The sequence below is a fragment of the Callospermophilus lateralis genome, chromosome 7 (genome assembly GCF_048772815.1).
Source record: "Callospermophilus lateralis isolate mCalLat2 chromosome 7, mCalLat2.hap1, whole genome shotgun sequence".
In the NCBI taxonomy this organism is placed as follows: domain Eukaryota; kingdom Metazoa; phylum Chordata; class Mammalia; order Rodentia; family Sciuridae; genus Callospermophilus; species Callospermophilus lateralis.
In genome coordinates this window covers 35,139,226-35,149,249 of record NC_135311.1, presented here as the reverse complement: position 1 = coordinate 35,149,249, position 10,024 = coordinate 35,139,226, and positions in this window count along the sequence as shown.

Below are 10,024 nucleotides of genomic sequence, written 5' to 3'. Positions count from 1 at the left end.
TAAGGTTTCTTTCCACTTGATGTAGCCCTATGGAGAGACTAGCGAAAAATACTTACAATGAAAGACGTTGCCAAACTTCTGAAAAACTAGGAGTTTCCTGAAATCTCAGGATACATTTTTTAATCCAATCCTCATGATACTTTCAGGTAATGATCAGTACATGAATCCCACTTGGCTGCCCAAATTTTGTTCTTCTAGGTTGAAGCATTCATTTGCAGTAACAGTTTCAATTTTTAGGTTTCACTCTGTTTTCCCCTATATAGATAGTTGTTGTTGGAACTCTAAATATAACATGGTTGGTGTTAGCTTCTTGAAACTTGACACAACAAAATAGTTCTAAGTTCTATCTCTATGGTTTCTTTCCTCTAGATGTAGCCCTACGCAGAGACTGGCGAAAAACATTTTCATATAAAGGGGTTGCGAACCTTCCGAAAAACTAGGATTTTCTTGAAATCTCAGCATATATTTTTTAATCCAATCTTCATGAGACTTTCAGATTATGATCAGTACATCAGTCCCACCTGGCTGACAAAATTTCGTTCTTCTAGGTTGAAGCATTCACTTGCAGTAATAGTTTTAATTTTTAGATCTCACTCTGTTTACGCCTATATGGATAGACGTAGTTGGAAAACTTAATCAAACACGGTTTTTGCTAGCTTCTTGAAACTTAATAAAATAAAGTTCTCTAGCTTCTATCTTTATGATTTCTTTCCTCTTGATGTAGCCCTAAGCAGAGACAGGCGAAAAACGCTTTAATTGAAAGGCGTTTCCAGGCTTCCGAAAAACTACCAGTTTCCTGAAAACTCTGTTTTCTCCTATATATATAGTTGGTACTCTATATCAACCACGGTTTTTGCTAGCTTCTTGAAACTTGACACAATAAAGTATTTCGAGGTTCTATCTCTATGGTTTCTTTCCTCTTGAGGTAGCCCTAAGCCGAGACTGGCGAAAAACGCTTTAATTGAAAGCAGTTGCAAGGCATCTGAAAAACTAAGAGTTTTCTGAAAACCCAGCATATATTTTTTCCTCCAAACTTCATGATACTTTCAGATAATCATCAGTACACCAATCTCACTTGACTGCCCAAATTTCCTTCTTCTAGGTTAAAGCATTCGTTTGCAGTAACAGTTTCAATTTTTAGGTTTCACTCTGTTTTCTTCTATATGGACAGATGTATTTGGAACTCTAAATCAAACACGGTTTGTGCTAGCTTCATGAAAATTGACACAATAAAGTACTTCTAGGTTCTATCTCTATGGTTTATTTCTCTTGATGTAGCCAAAGTAGAGACTGGCGAAAAACACTTTCATTGAAAGGGGTTGCCAGGCTTCCCCAAAACTGGGAGTTTCCTGAAAACTCTGCTTATATTTTTTCATCCAATCATCATGATACTTTCAGGAAATGATCAGTACAGCAGTTCCCCTTGGCTGCCCAAATTTTGTTTTTCTTAGTTGAAGCATTCATTTGAAGAAAGTGTTTCAATTTTTAGGTTTCACTCTGTTTTCTGCTATATGGATAGAAGTAGTTGGAACTCTAAATCAAACACGGTTTGTGCTATCTTCTTGAAACTTGACACAATAAAGTACTTCTAGGTTCTATCTCCATGGTTTCTTTCCTCTTGATGTAGACTTAAGCAGAGACTGGCCAAAAATGCTTTCATTGAAAGGGTTTGCTAGTCTTCTGGAAAACTAGGAGATTCCTGAAATTACAGCATATATATTTTTTATCCAAACTTCATGATACTTTCAGGCAATGATCAGTACACCAATCCCACTTGGCTGCCGAAATTTCGTTCATTTGTTTGAAGCATTCATTTGCAGTAACAGTTTCAATTTTTAGGTGTCACTCTGGTTTCTCCTATATGGATAGATGTAGTTGGAACTCTAAATCAAACACGGTTTGTGCTGTCTTCATGAAAATTGACACAATAAAGTACTTCTAGGTTCTATCTCCATGGATTCTTTACTCTTGATGTAGCCCTTAGCAGAGACTGGCTAAAAACACTTTCATTGAAAGGGGTTGCCAGGCTTCCGAAAAACTAGGAGTTTCGTGATATCCCAGCATATATTTTTTAATCCAATCTTCATGATACTTTCAGGTAATGATCAGTACACCAATCCCTCTTGGCTGCCCAAATTTCATTCTTGTAGGTTGAAATTTCATTTGCAGTAACGGTTTCAATTTTTAGGTTTCACTCCTTTTTGCCTATATGGATAGACGTATTTGGAACTCTAAATCAAACACAGTTTTTTTTAGATTTTTGAAAATGACAAAATAAAGTATTTCTTGGTTCTATCTCTATGGTTTCTTTCCTCTTGATGTAGCCCTAAGCAGAGACTGGCGAAAAACACTTTCATTGAAAGGGTTTGCCAGGCTTCCGAAAAACTAGGAGTTTCCTGAAATTACAGCATATATTTTTTCATCCAATCTTCATGACACTTTCATGTAATGATCAGTACACCAATCCCACTTCGCTGCCCAAATTTCTGCTTCTAGGTTGAAGCATTGATTGGCAGTAAGAGTTTCAACTTTTAGGTTTCACTCTGTTTTCTCCTATATGGATAGATGTAGTTGTAACTCTAAATCAAAGACGATTTGTGCTAGCTCTTGAAACTTGACACAATAAGGTAGTTCTAAGTTCAATCTCAATGGCTTCTTTTCTCTAGATGTAGCCCTTCGCAGACAATGGCGAAAAAATCATACATTGAAAAGGGTTGTGAAGCTTCCAAAAACTAGGAGTTTCTTGAACTCTCAGCATATATTTTTTCATCCAATCTTCATGATACATTCAGGTAATGATCAGCACTCCAATCCCACCTTGCTGCCCAAATTTATTTCTGCTAGGTTGAAGCATTAGTTTGCAGTAGCAGTTTGAATTTTTAGGTTTCACTGTTTTCTCCTATATGGATAGATGTAGTTGGAACTCTAAATCAAACATGGTTTGTGCTAGCTTCTTGAAACTTGACACAATAAGGTACCTCTAGGTTCTATCTCTATGGTTTCTTTCCTATTGATGTAGCCCAAAGCAGAAACAGGCAAAAAACACTTTCATTGAAACGGGTTGCCAGGCTTCCAAAAATTAGGAGTTTCTTGAAATCCCAGCATCTATATTTTCTTCCAATGTTCATGATCCTTTCAGGTAATGATCAGTACACCAATTTCACTTGGCTGCCAAAATTTCGTTCTTCTAGACTGAAGCATTCATTTGCAGTATAAGTTCCAATTTTTAGGTTTCACTCTGTTTTCGCCTATATTGATAGACATATTTGGAACTCTAAATCAAACACAGTTTGTGCTAGCTTCTTTAAACTTGAAACAATAAAGTATTTCTATGTTCGATTTCTAAGTTTTGTTTCCTCTTGATGTAGACCTAAGCAGAGAAAGACGAAAAACACTTTCATTGAAATAGGTTGCCAAGCTTCCAAAAAACTAGAGTCTCCTGAAATCTCAACATATATTTTTTCATCCAATCTTTATGATACTTTCAGGTAATGATCAGTACACCAATCCCACTTGGATGCCCAAATATCATTCTTCTAGGTTGAAGCATTCGTTTGCAGAAACAGTTTGAATTTTTAGGTTTCACTCTGTTTTCTCCATATTGATAGATGTCGTTGGAACCCTAAATCAAACACAGTTTGTGCTAGCTTCTTGAAACTTGACACAATAAACTATGTCTACGTTCTATCTCTGAGGGTTGTTTCCTCTTGATGGAGATCTAAGCAGTGAATGACAAAAAACAATTTCATTGAAATGAGTTGCCTAGTTTCCAAAAAACTACAGTCTCCTGAAATCTCAACATATATTTTTTCATCCAATCTTCATGATACTTTCAGGTAATGATCAGTACACTAATCTCACTTGGAAGCCCAAATTTCGCTCTTCTAGGTTGAAGCTTTCATTTGCAGTAACAGTTTGAATTTTTAGGTTTCAATCTGTTTTCTCCATATTGATAGGTGTCGTTGGAACTCTAAATCAAACACGGTTTGTGCTAGCTCCTTGAAACTTGACACAATAAATAGTTCTACATTCTATCTCTAAGGTTTGTTTCCTCTTGATGTAGCCTTAAGCCGAGACTGGTGAATAACACTTTCATTGAAAGGGGTTTCCAAGCTTCCATAAAACTACCGTCTCCTGAAATCTCAACATATATTTTTTCATCCAATCTTCCTGATACTTTCAGGTAATGATCAGTACGTTAATCTCACTTGACGCCCAAATTTCGTACTTCTAGGTTGAAGCATTCGTTTGCAGTAACAGTTTGAATTTTTAGTTTTCACTCTGTTTTCTCCTATATTGATAGATGTAGTTGGAACTCTAAATCAAACACGGTTTGTGCTAGATTTCTGAAACATGACACAATAATGTACTTCGATGTTCTATCTCTAAGGTTTGTTTCCTCTTGATGTAGACCTAAGCAGAGAATGAGAAAAAACACTTTCATTGAAATGGGTTGCCAAGCTTCTAAAAAACTACAGTCTCCAGAAATCTCAACATATACTTTTTCATCCAATCTTCATGATACTTTCAGGTAATGATCAGTACACCAATCCCACTGGGATGCCCAAATTTGGTTCACCTATGTTGAAGCATTCATTTGCAGTAACAGTTTGAATTTTTAGGTTTCACTCTGTTTTCTCCATATTGATAGATGTCGTTGGAACTCTAAATCAAACACGGTTTGTGCTAGCTTCTTGAAACCTGACACAAGAAAGTAGTTTTACGTTCTATCTCTAAGGTTTATTTCCTCTTGATATAGCCTTAAGCAGAGATTGGTGAATAACACTTTCATTGAAAGGGGTTGTGAAGCTTCCATAAAACTACAGTCTCCTGAAATCTCAACATATATTTTTTCATCCAATCTTCATGATACTTTCAGGTAATGATCATTACACCAAACCCACTTAGATGCCCTAATTTCTTTCTTCTTAGTTGAAGCATTCATTTGCGGTAACAGTTTGAATTTTTGGTTTCACTCCATTTTCTCCTATATTGATAGATGTATTTGGAACTCTAAATCAAACACGGTTCATGCTAACTTTATGAATCTTGACATAATAAAGTAGTTCTACATTCTATCTCTAAGGTTTGTTTCCTCTTGATGTAGTCTTAAGCAGCGACTGTTGAATAACACTTTCATTGAAAGTGGTTGCGAAGCTTCCTTAAAACTACAGTCTTTTGAAATCTCAACATATATTTTTTCAACCAATCTTCATGATACTTTCAGGTAATGATCAGTACACCAAACCCACTTGGAGGCCCAAATTTTGTTTTTCTAGGTTGAAGCATTCGTTTACAGTAACAGTTTGAATTTTTAGGTTTCACTCTGTTTTCTCCTATAGTGATAGATATAGTTGGAACTCTAAATCAAGCACGGTTTGTGCTAGCTTCTTGAAACTTGACACAATAAAGTATTTCTACATTCTATCTCTAAGTTTTGCTTCCTCTTGATGCAGACCTAAGCAGAGAATGACGAAATACACTTTCATTGAAATAGGTTGCTAAGCTTCCAAAAAACTACAGTCTCCTGAAAACTCAACATATATTTTTTCATCCAATCTTCATGATACTTTCATGTTATGATCAGTACACCAATCCCACTTGGACGCACAAATTTCGTTCCTCTATGTTGAAGCACTCGTTTGAAGTAACAGTTTGAATTTTTAGGTTTCACTGTGTTTTCTCCATATTGATCGATGTCATTGGAACTCTAAATCCAACACGATTTGTGCTAGCTTCTTAAAACATGACACAATAAAGTAATTCTACGTTCTATCTCTAAGGTTTGTTTCCTCTTCTTTAGCCTTATGCTGAGACTGGTGAGTAACACTTTCATTGAAAGGGGTTTCCAAGCTTCCATAAAACTACAGTCTCCTGAAATCTCAACATATATTTTTTCATCCAATCTTTATGATACTTTTAAGGAATGATCAGTACACCAATCTCACTTGGATGCCCAAATTTCGTTCTCCTAGGTTGAAGCATTCGTTTGCAGTAACAGTTTCAATTCTTAGGTTTCAATCTGTTTTCTCCTATATTGATAGATGCAATTAGAACTCTAAAACAAACACCGTTTTTCCTAGCTTCTTGAAACTTGACACAAAAATGTATTTCTAATTTCTATCTCTAAGGTTTGTTTCCTCTTCTTTAGCCTTATGCCGAGACTGGTGAGTAACACTTTCATTGAAAAGGGTTTCCGAGCTTCCATAAAACTACAGTCTCCTGAAATCTCAACATATATTTTTTCATCCAATCTTCATGATACTTTCAGGTAATGATCAGTACAACAATCCCACTCGGGTGCCCAAATGCCGTTCTTCTTAGTTGAAGCATTCATTTGCGTTAAGAGTTTGAATTTTTAGGTTTCACTCTGTTTTCTCCTATATTGATAGATGTAGTTTGAACTCTAACAAAAACACGGTTGTGCAAACTTATGAAACTCGACACAATAAATTAGTTCTGCGTTCTATCTTTATGTTTTGTTTTCTCGTGATGTAGACCCATGCAGAGAATGACGAAAAACACTTTTATTGAAATGGGTTGCCAAGCTTCTAAAAAACTACAGTCTCCTGAAATCTCAACATGTATTTTTTCATCCAAACTTCATGATACTTTCAGGTAATGCACAGAACACCAATCAAATTTGGACGCCAAAATTTCGTTCTTCTAGGTTGAAGCATTGGTTTGCATAACATTTTGAATTTTTAGGGATCACTCTGATTTCTCCATATTGATTTGTGTCCTTGGACCTCTAAATCAAACACGGTTTGTGCTAGCTTCTTGAAACTTGACACAATAAAGTAGTTGTACATTCTATTTCTAAGGTTTTTTTTCCTCTTGATGTAGTCTTTAGCCGAGACTGGTGAATAACACTTTCATTGAAATGGGTTGCCAAGCTTCCATAAAACTACAGTCTCCTGAAATCCCAACATATATTTTTTCATCCAATCTTCATGATACTTTCAGGTAATCATCAGTACACCAATCCCTCTTGGATGCCCAAGTTTTGTTCTTTTAGGGTGAAGCATTTGTTTCCAGTAACAGTTTGACTTTTTAGGTTTCACTCTGTTTTCTCCATATTGATAGATGTCGTTGGAACTCTAAATCTAATACGGTTTGTGCTAGCTTCTTGAAACTTGACACAATAAAGTTGTTCTACATTCTATCTCTAAGGTTTGTTTCCTCTTGATGTGGCCCTAAGCAAGACTGGTGAATAACATTCATTGAATGGGGTTGCCAAGCTTTCATAAAACTACAGTCTCCTGAAATCTCAACATATATTTTTTCATCCAATCTTCATGATACTTTCAGGTAATGATCAGTACACGAATCCCACTTGGATGCCCAAATTTTGTTCTTCTAGGTTGAAGCATTCGTTTGCAGTAACAGTTTGAATTTCTAGGTTTCACTCTGTTATCTCCATATTGATACATGTAGTTGGAACTCTAAATCAAACACGATTTTGCTAGCCTCTTGATACTTGGCACAATAAAGTACCTCTAGGTTCTATCTCTATGGTTTCTTTCCTATTGATGTAGCCCAAACAGAGACTGGTGAAAAAAGCTTTAATTGAAAGTGGTTTCCAGGCTTCCAAAAAACTAGGAGTTTCCTGAAATTCCAGCATATATTTTTTCATCCAGTTTTCATGATACTTTCAGGTAATGATCAGCACATCATTCCCACTTGGCTGCCCAAATTTTGTTCTGCTGGGTTGAAGCATTCGTTTGCAGTAATAGTTTCAATTTTTAGGTTTCACTCTGTTTTCTCCTACATAGATAGACGTAGTTGGAAGTCTAAATCAAACACGGTTTGTGCTAGCTTCTTGAAACTTGAAGCAATAAAGAACTTTTAGGTTCAATCTCTATTGTTTCTTTCCTCTTGATGTAGCCCTAAGCAGAGACTGGTGAAAAACACCTTCATTGAAATGGATGCCAGTCTTCCGAAAAACGAGGAGTTTCCTGAAATCCCAGCATATATTTTTCATCCAATCTTCATGATACTTCCTGGGAGCCATCAGCCAAGTAGGTATGACAATTTCCTTGCCAGAGTACCCCCATGTTTCTATAGTGGAAGGACTCATGGAAATAGGACATTTTGCAGCTACATTGCATGTAAGTTGATCTTGCTCAAGGACCAGGCCTGATCCATGTTTAGGGTGTTCCCGGTTTACCATAATAGAAGATTAGGGTGTTCTCCATTTATAATAGGGCATATCCTGCTGCCTGAGTTTCTCTTGAGTTCTTAGGGTCAGACAGTATATTTGGGAGACAGAAGCCCAGTGGAGTGTGGATTTGGACAGAGAATGTGGATTCCCCCAGAATGTGTTTGTAGACGGCCGGTGTGAGTTCGGGAATAAAGAATTGCTGTTTGAATCTACAAGCTATCTGGTGACTCGTGATTTGTGCCCAGCCAGAGACTGCGGCATTTGGTGGACCGTTATGGGGAGCCCCGGGACACTCGGGTGTAAGTGACAAAAAAAGCTGCCCGTCCATAGATAGGACGGGAGCAATCTGCTCGTCTTTCGGCAGATAGGGCGAGAGTAAAAATGGCCATTTCGAGGAAATGGAGAAGATTGATGCAGTATATTTGTGTCTTGTTTTGTCTTGAAATGTTGTATTGTCTTTGTGATGAAAATATGGAAGGGTTGAGAAGTAAATTGATAAGGGAAAAAGGCACCCCAGTGGAACCAAGAATAGTTAGGGCATGTGTTGATAAAAGCCCAGAAACTCTAGTCAGAAAGAAAAAGAAAGTTCAGAAGAAAAAGAATTATCAGGAAAAAAGTTGCAACAAAAGGCTACTACTGAATACTTTTCGATACCGGAGGGTGCGTGAAACGACAAGGCGGCTGCCACCTGGCCAAGCCAATCATGGCGCAGCAAGAATTTTCCAAGCAGCAATTGCGGGCTCTTCCCCACCCCCCTGCCTGGGGGAGCGGATGGCCACTGTGAGCCCACATCTAGACCTGACCAGGAGGCACAGTCTCACAGGCTTTTGCTCCCTGTGCCTGAAAACAGATTGAGCCCAGGACTCTCCCCGGGGCCATCTGGGGCTGCCCGGGATGCTACAGCTGGCAGAAGACGTTACTGGCTTCCCTGAAGTTTGATAATTTCCAAGGCCAGTAATGGGTCTCCCACACCTGGAGGCTGATGAGTAATGAGTACTATTAAGGCTTGTTTCAAATGTAAAAAACCTTGAAATAATGTACTAAATTGTTCAGAAGGTTGTTTTCTTAGTGAAATGCTACAGGATTTTCTTTAGCCATCCGGAGTTCCTGCCTACTTCCCAGTGCCAGTGAAAACAAAGGTGAAAGAATTTACAGTGTTGCTGAGAACTGGAGGAAACTTCGGCTGAGAACCCGATGAGACTTCGGAGCTGTTGCTGTTTCTGCTGCTACAACTTAAGCTAGCAGCCTGCAGAACTTACCTGGTCTGTGATTTACCTGGACTGTGAGTTAATCTATTGAGATGCTGCATTATCTGGACTGAGACAACAAACTGTAATCTACAAAAAATTGTAACTCTGTATCTTTGCTAATGGTGTCATTGCTGGTATAATTTCTCCAAGGGCTTCTTGCATGGAGTCATCAATTAGCTTGGAATTGTAACATTTTGTATCCTCCCTTTCTGTTTCTAACAGGTTATTGATGGTGTTTCTGTAAAAAACACTATTGTCCTGATTTAAATTAAACAAAAGGGGGAAATGTTAAGGTCTGTAAACAAGTCAGATTGGCACCTGTTATTTTGCCAGAGAAAAGTTAAAGTCTGTAAACAAGTCTGGATGGCGCCTGGACAAATGCAAGAGGGAGTGGTTTGTAAAGTAACAAAAGCAAGCCATTAAGTGTGGAGATTCCTTATTGGTTGACTGCTGTATCAATTTTATGATAATTAGATAGGCTGTGTAAAATGTATGAATATCGCTCAGATCCTACAATAAACGGCTTCCACTCCTGCTGTATCAATGTACATAAGTTATTCGTCACCCCCCAGCAGATACTTTCAGGTAATGATCAGTACACCAATCCCAC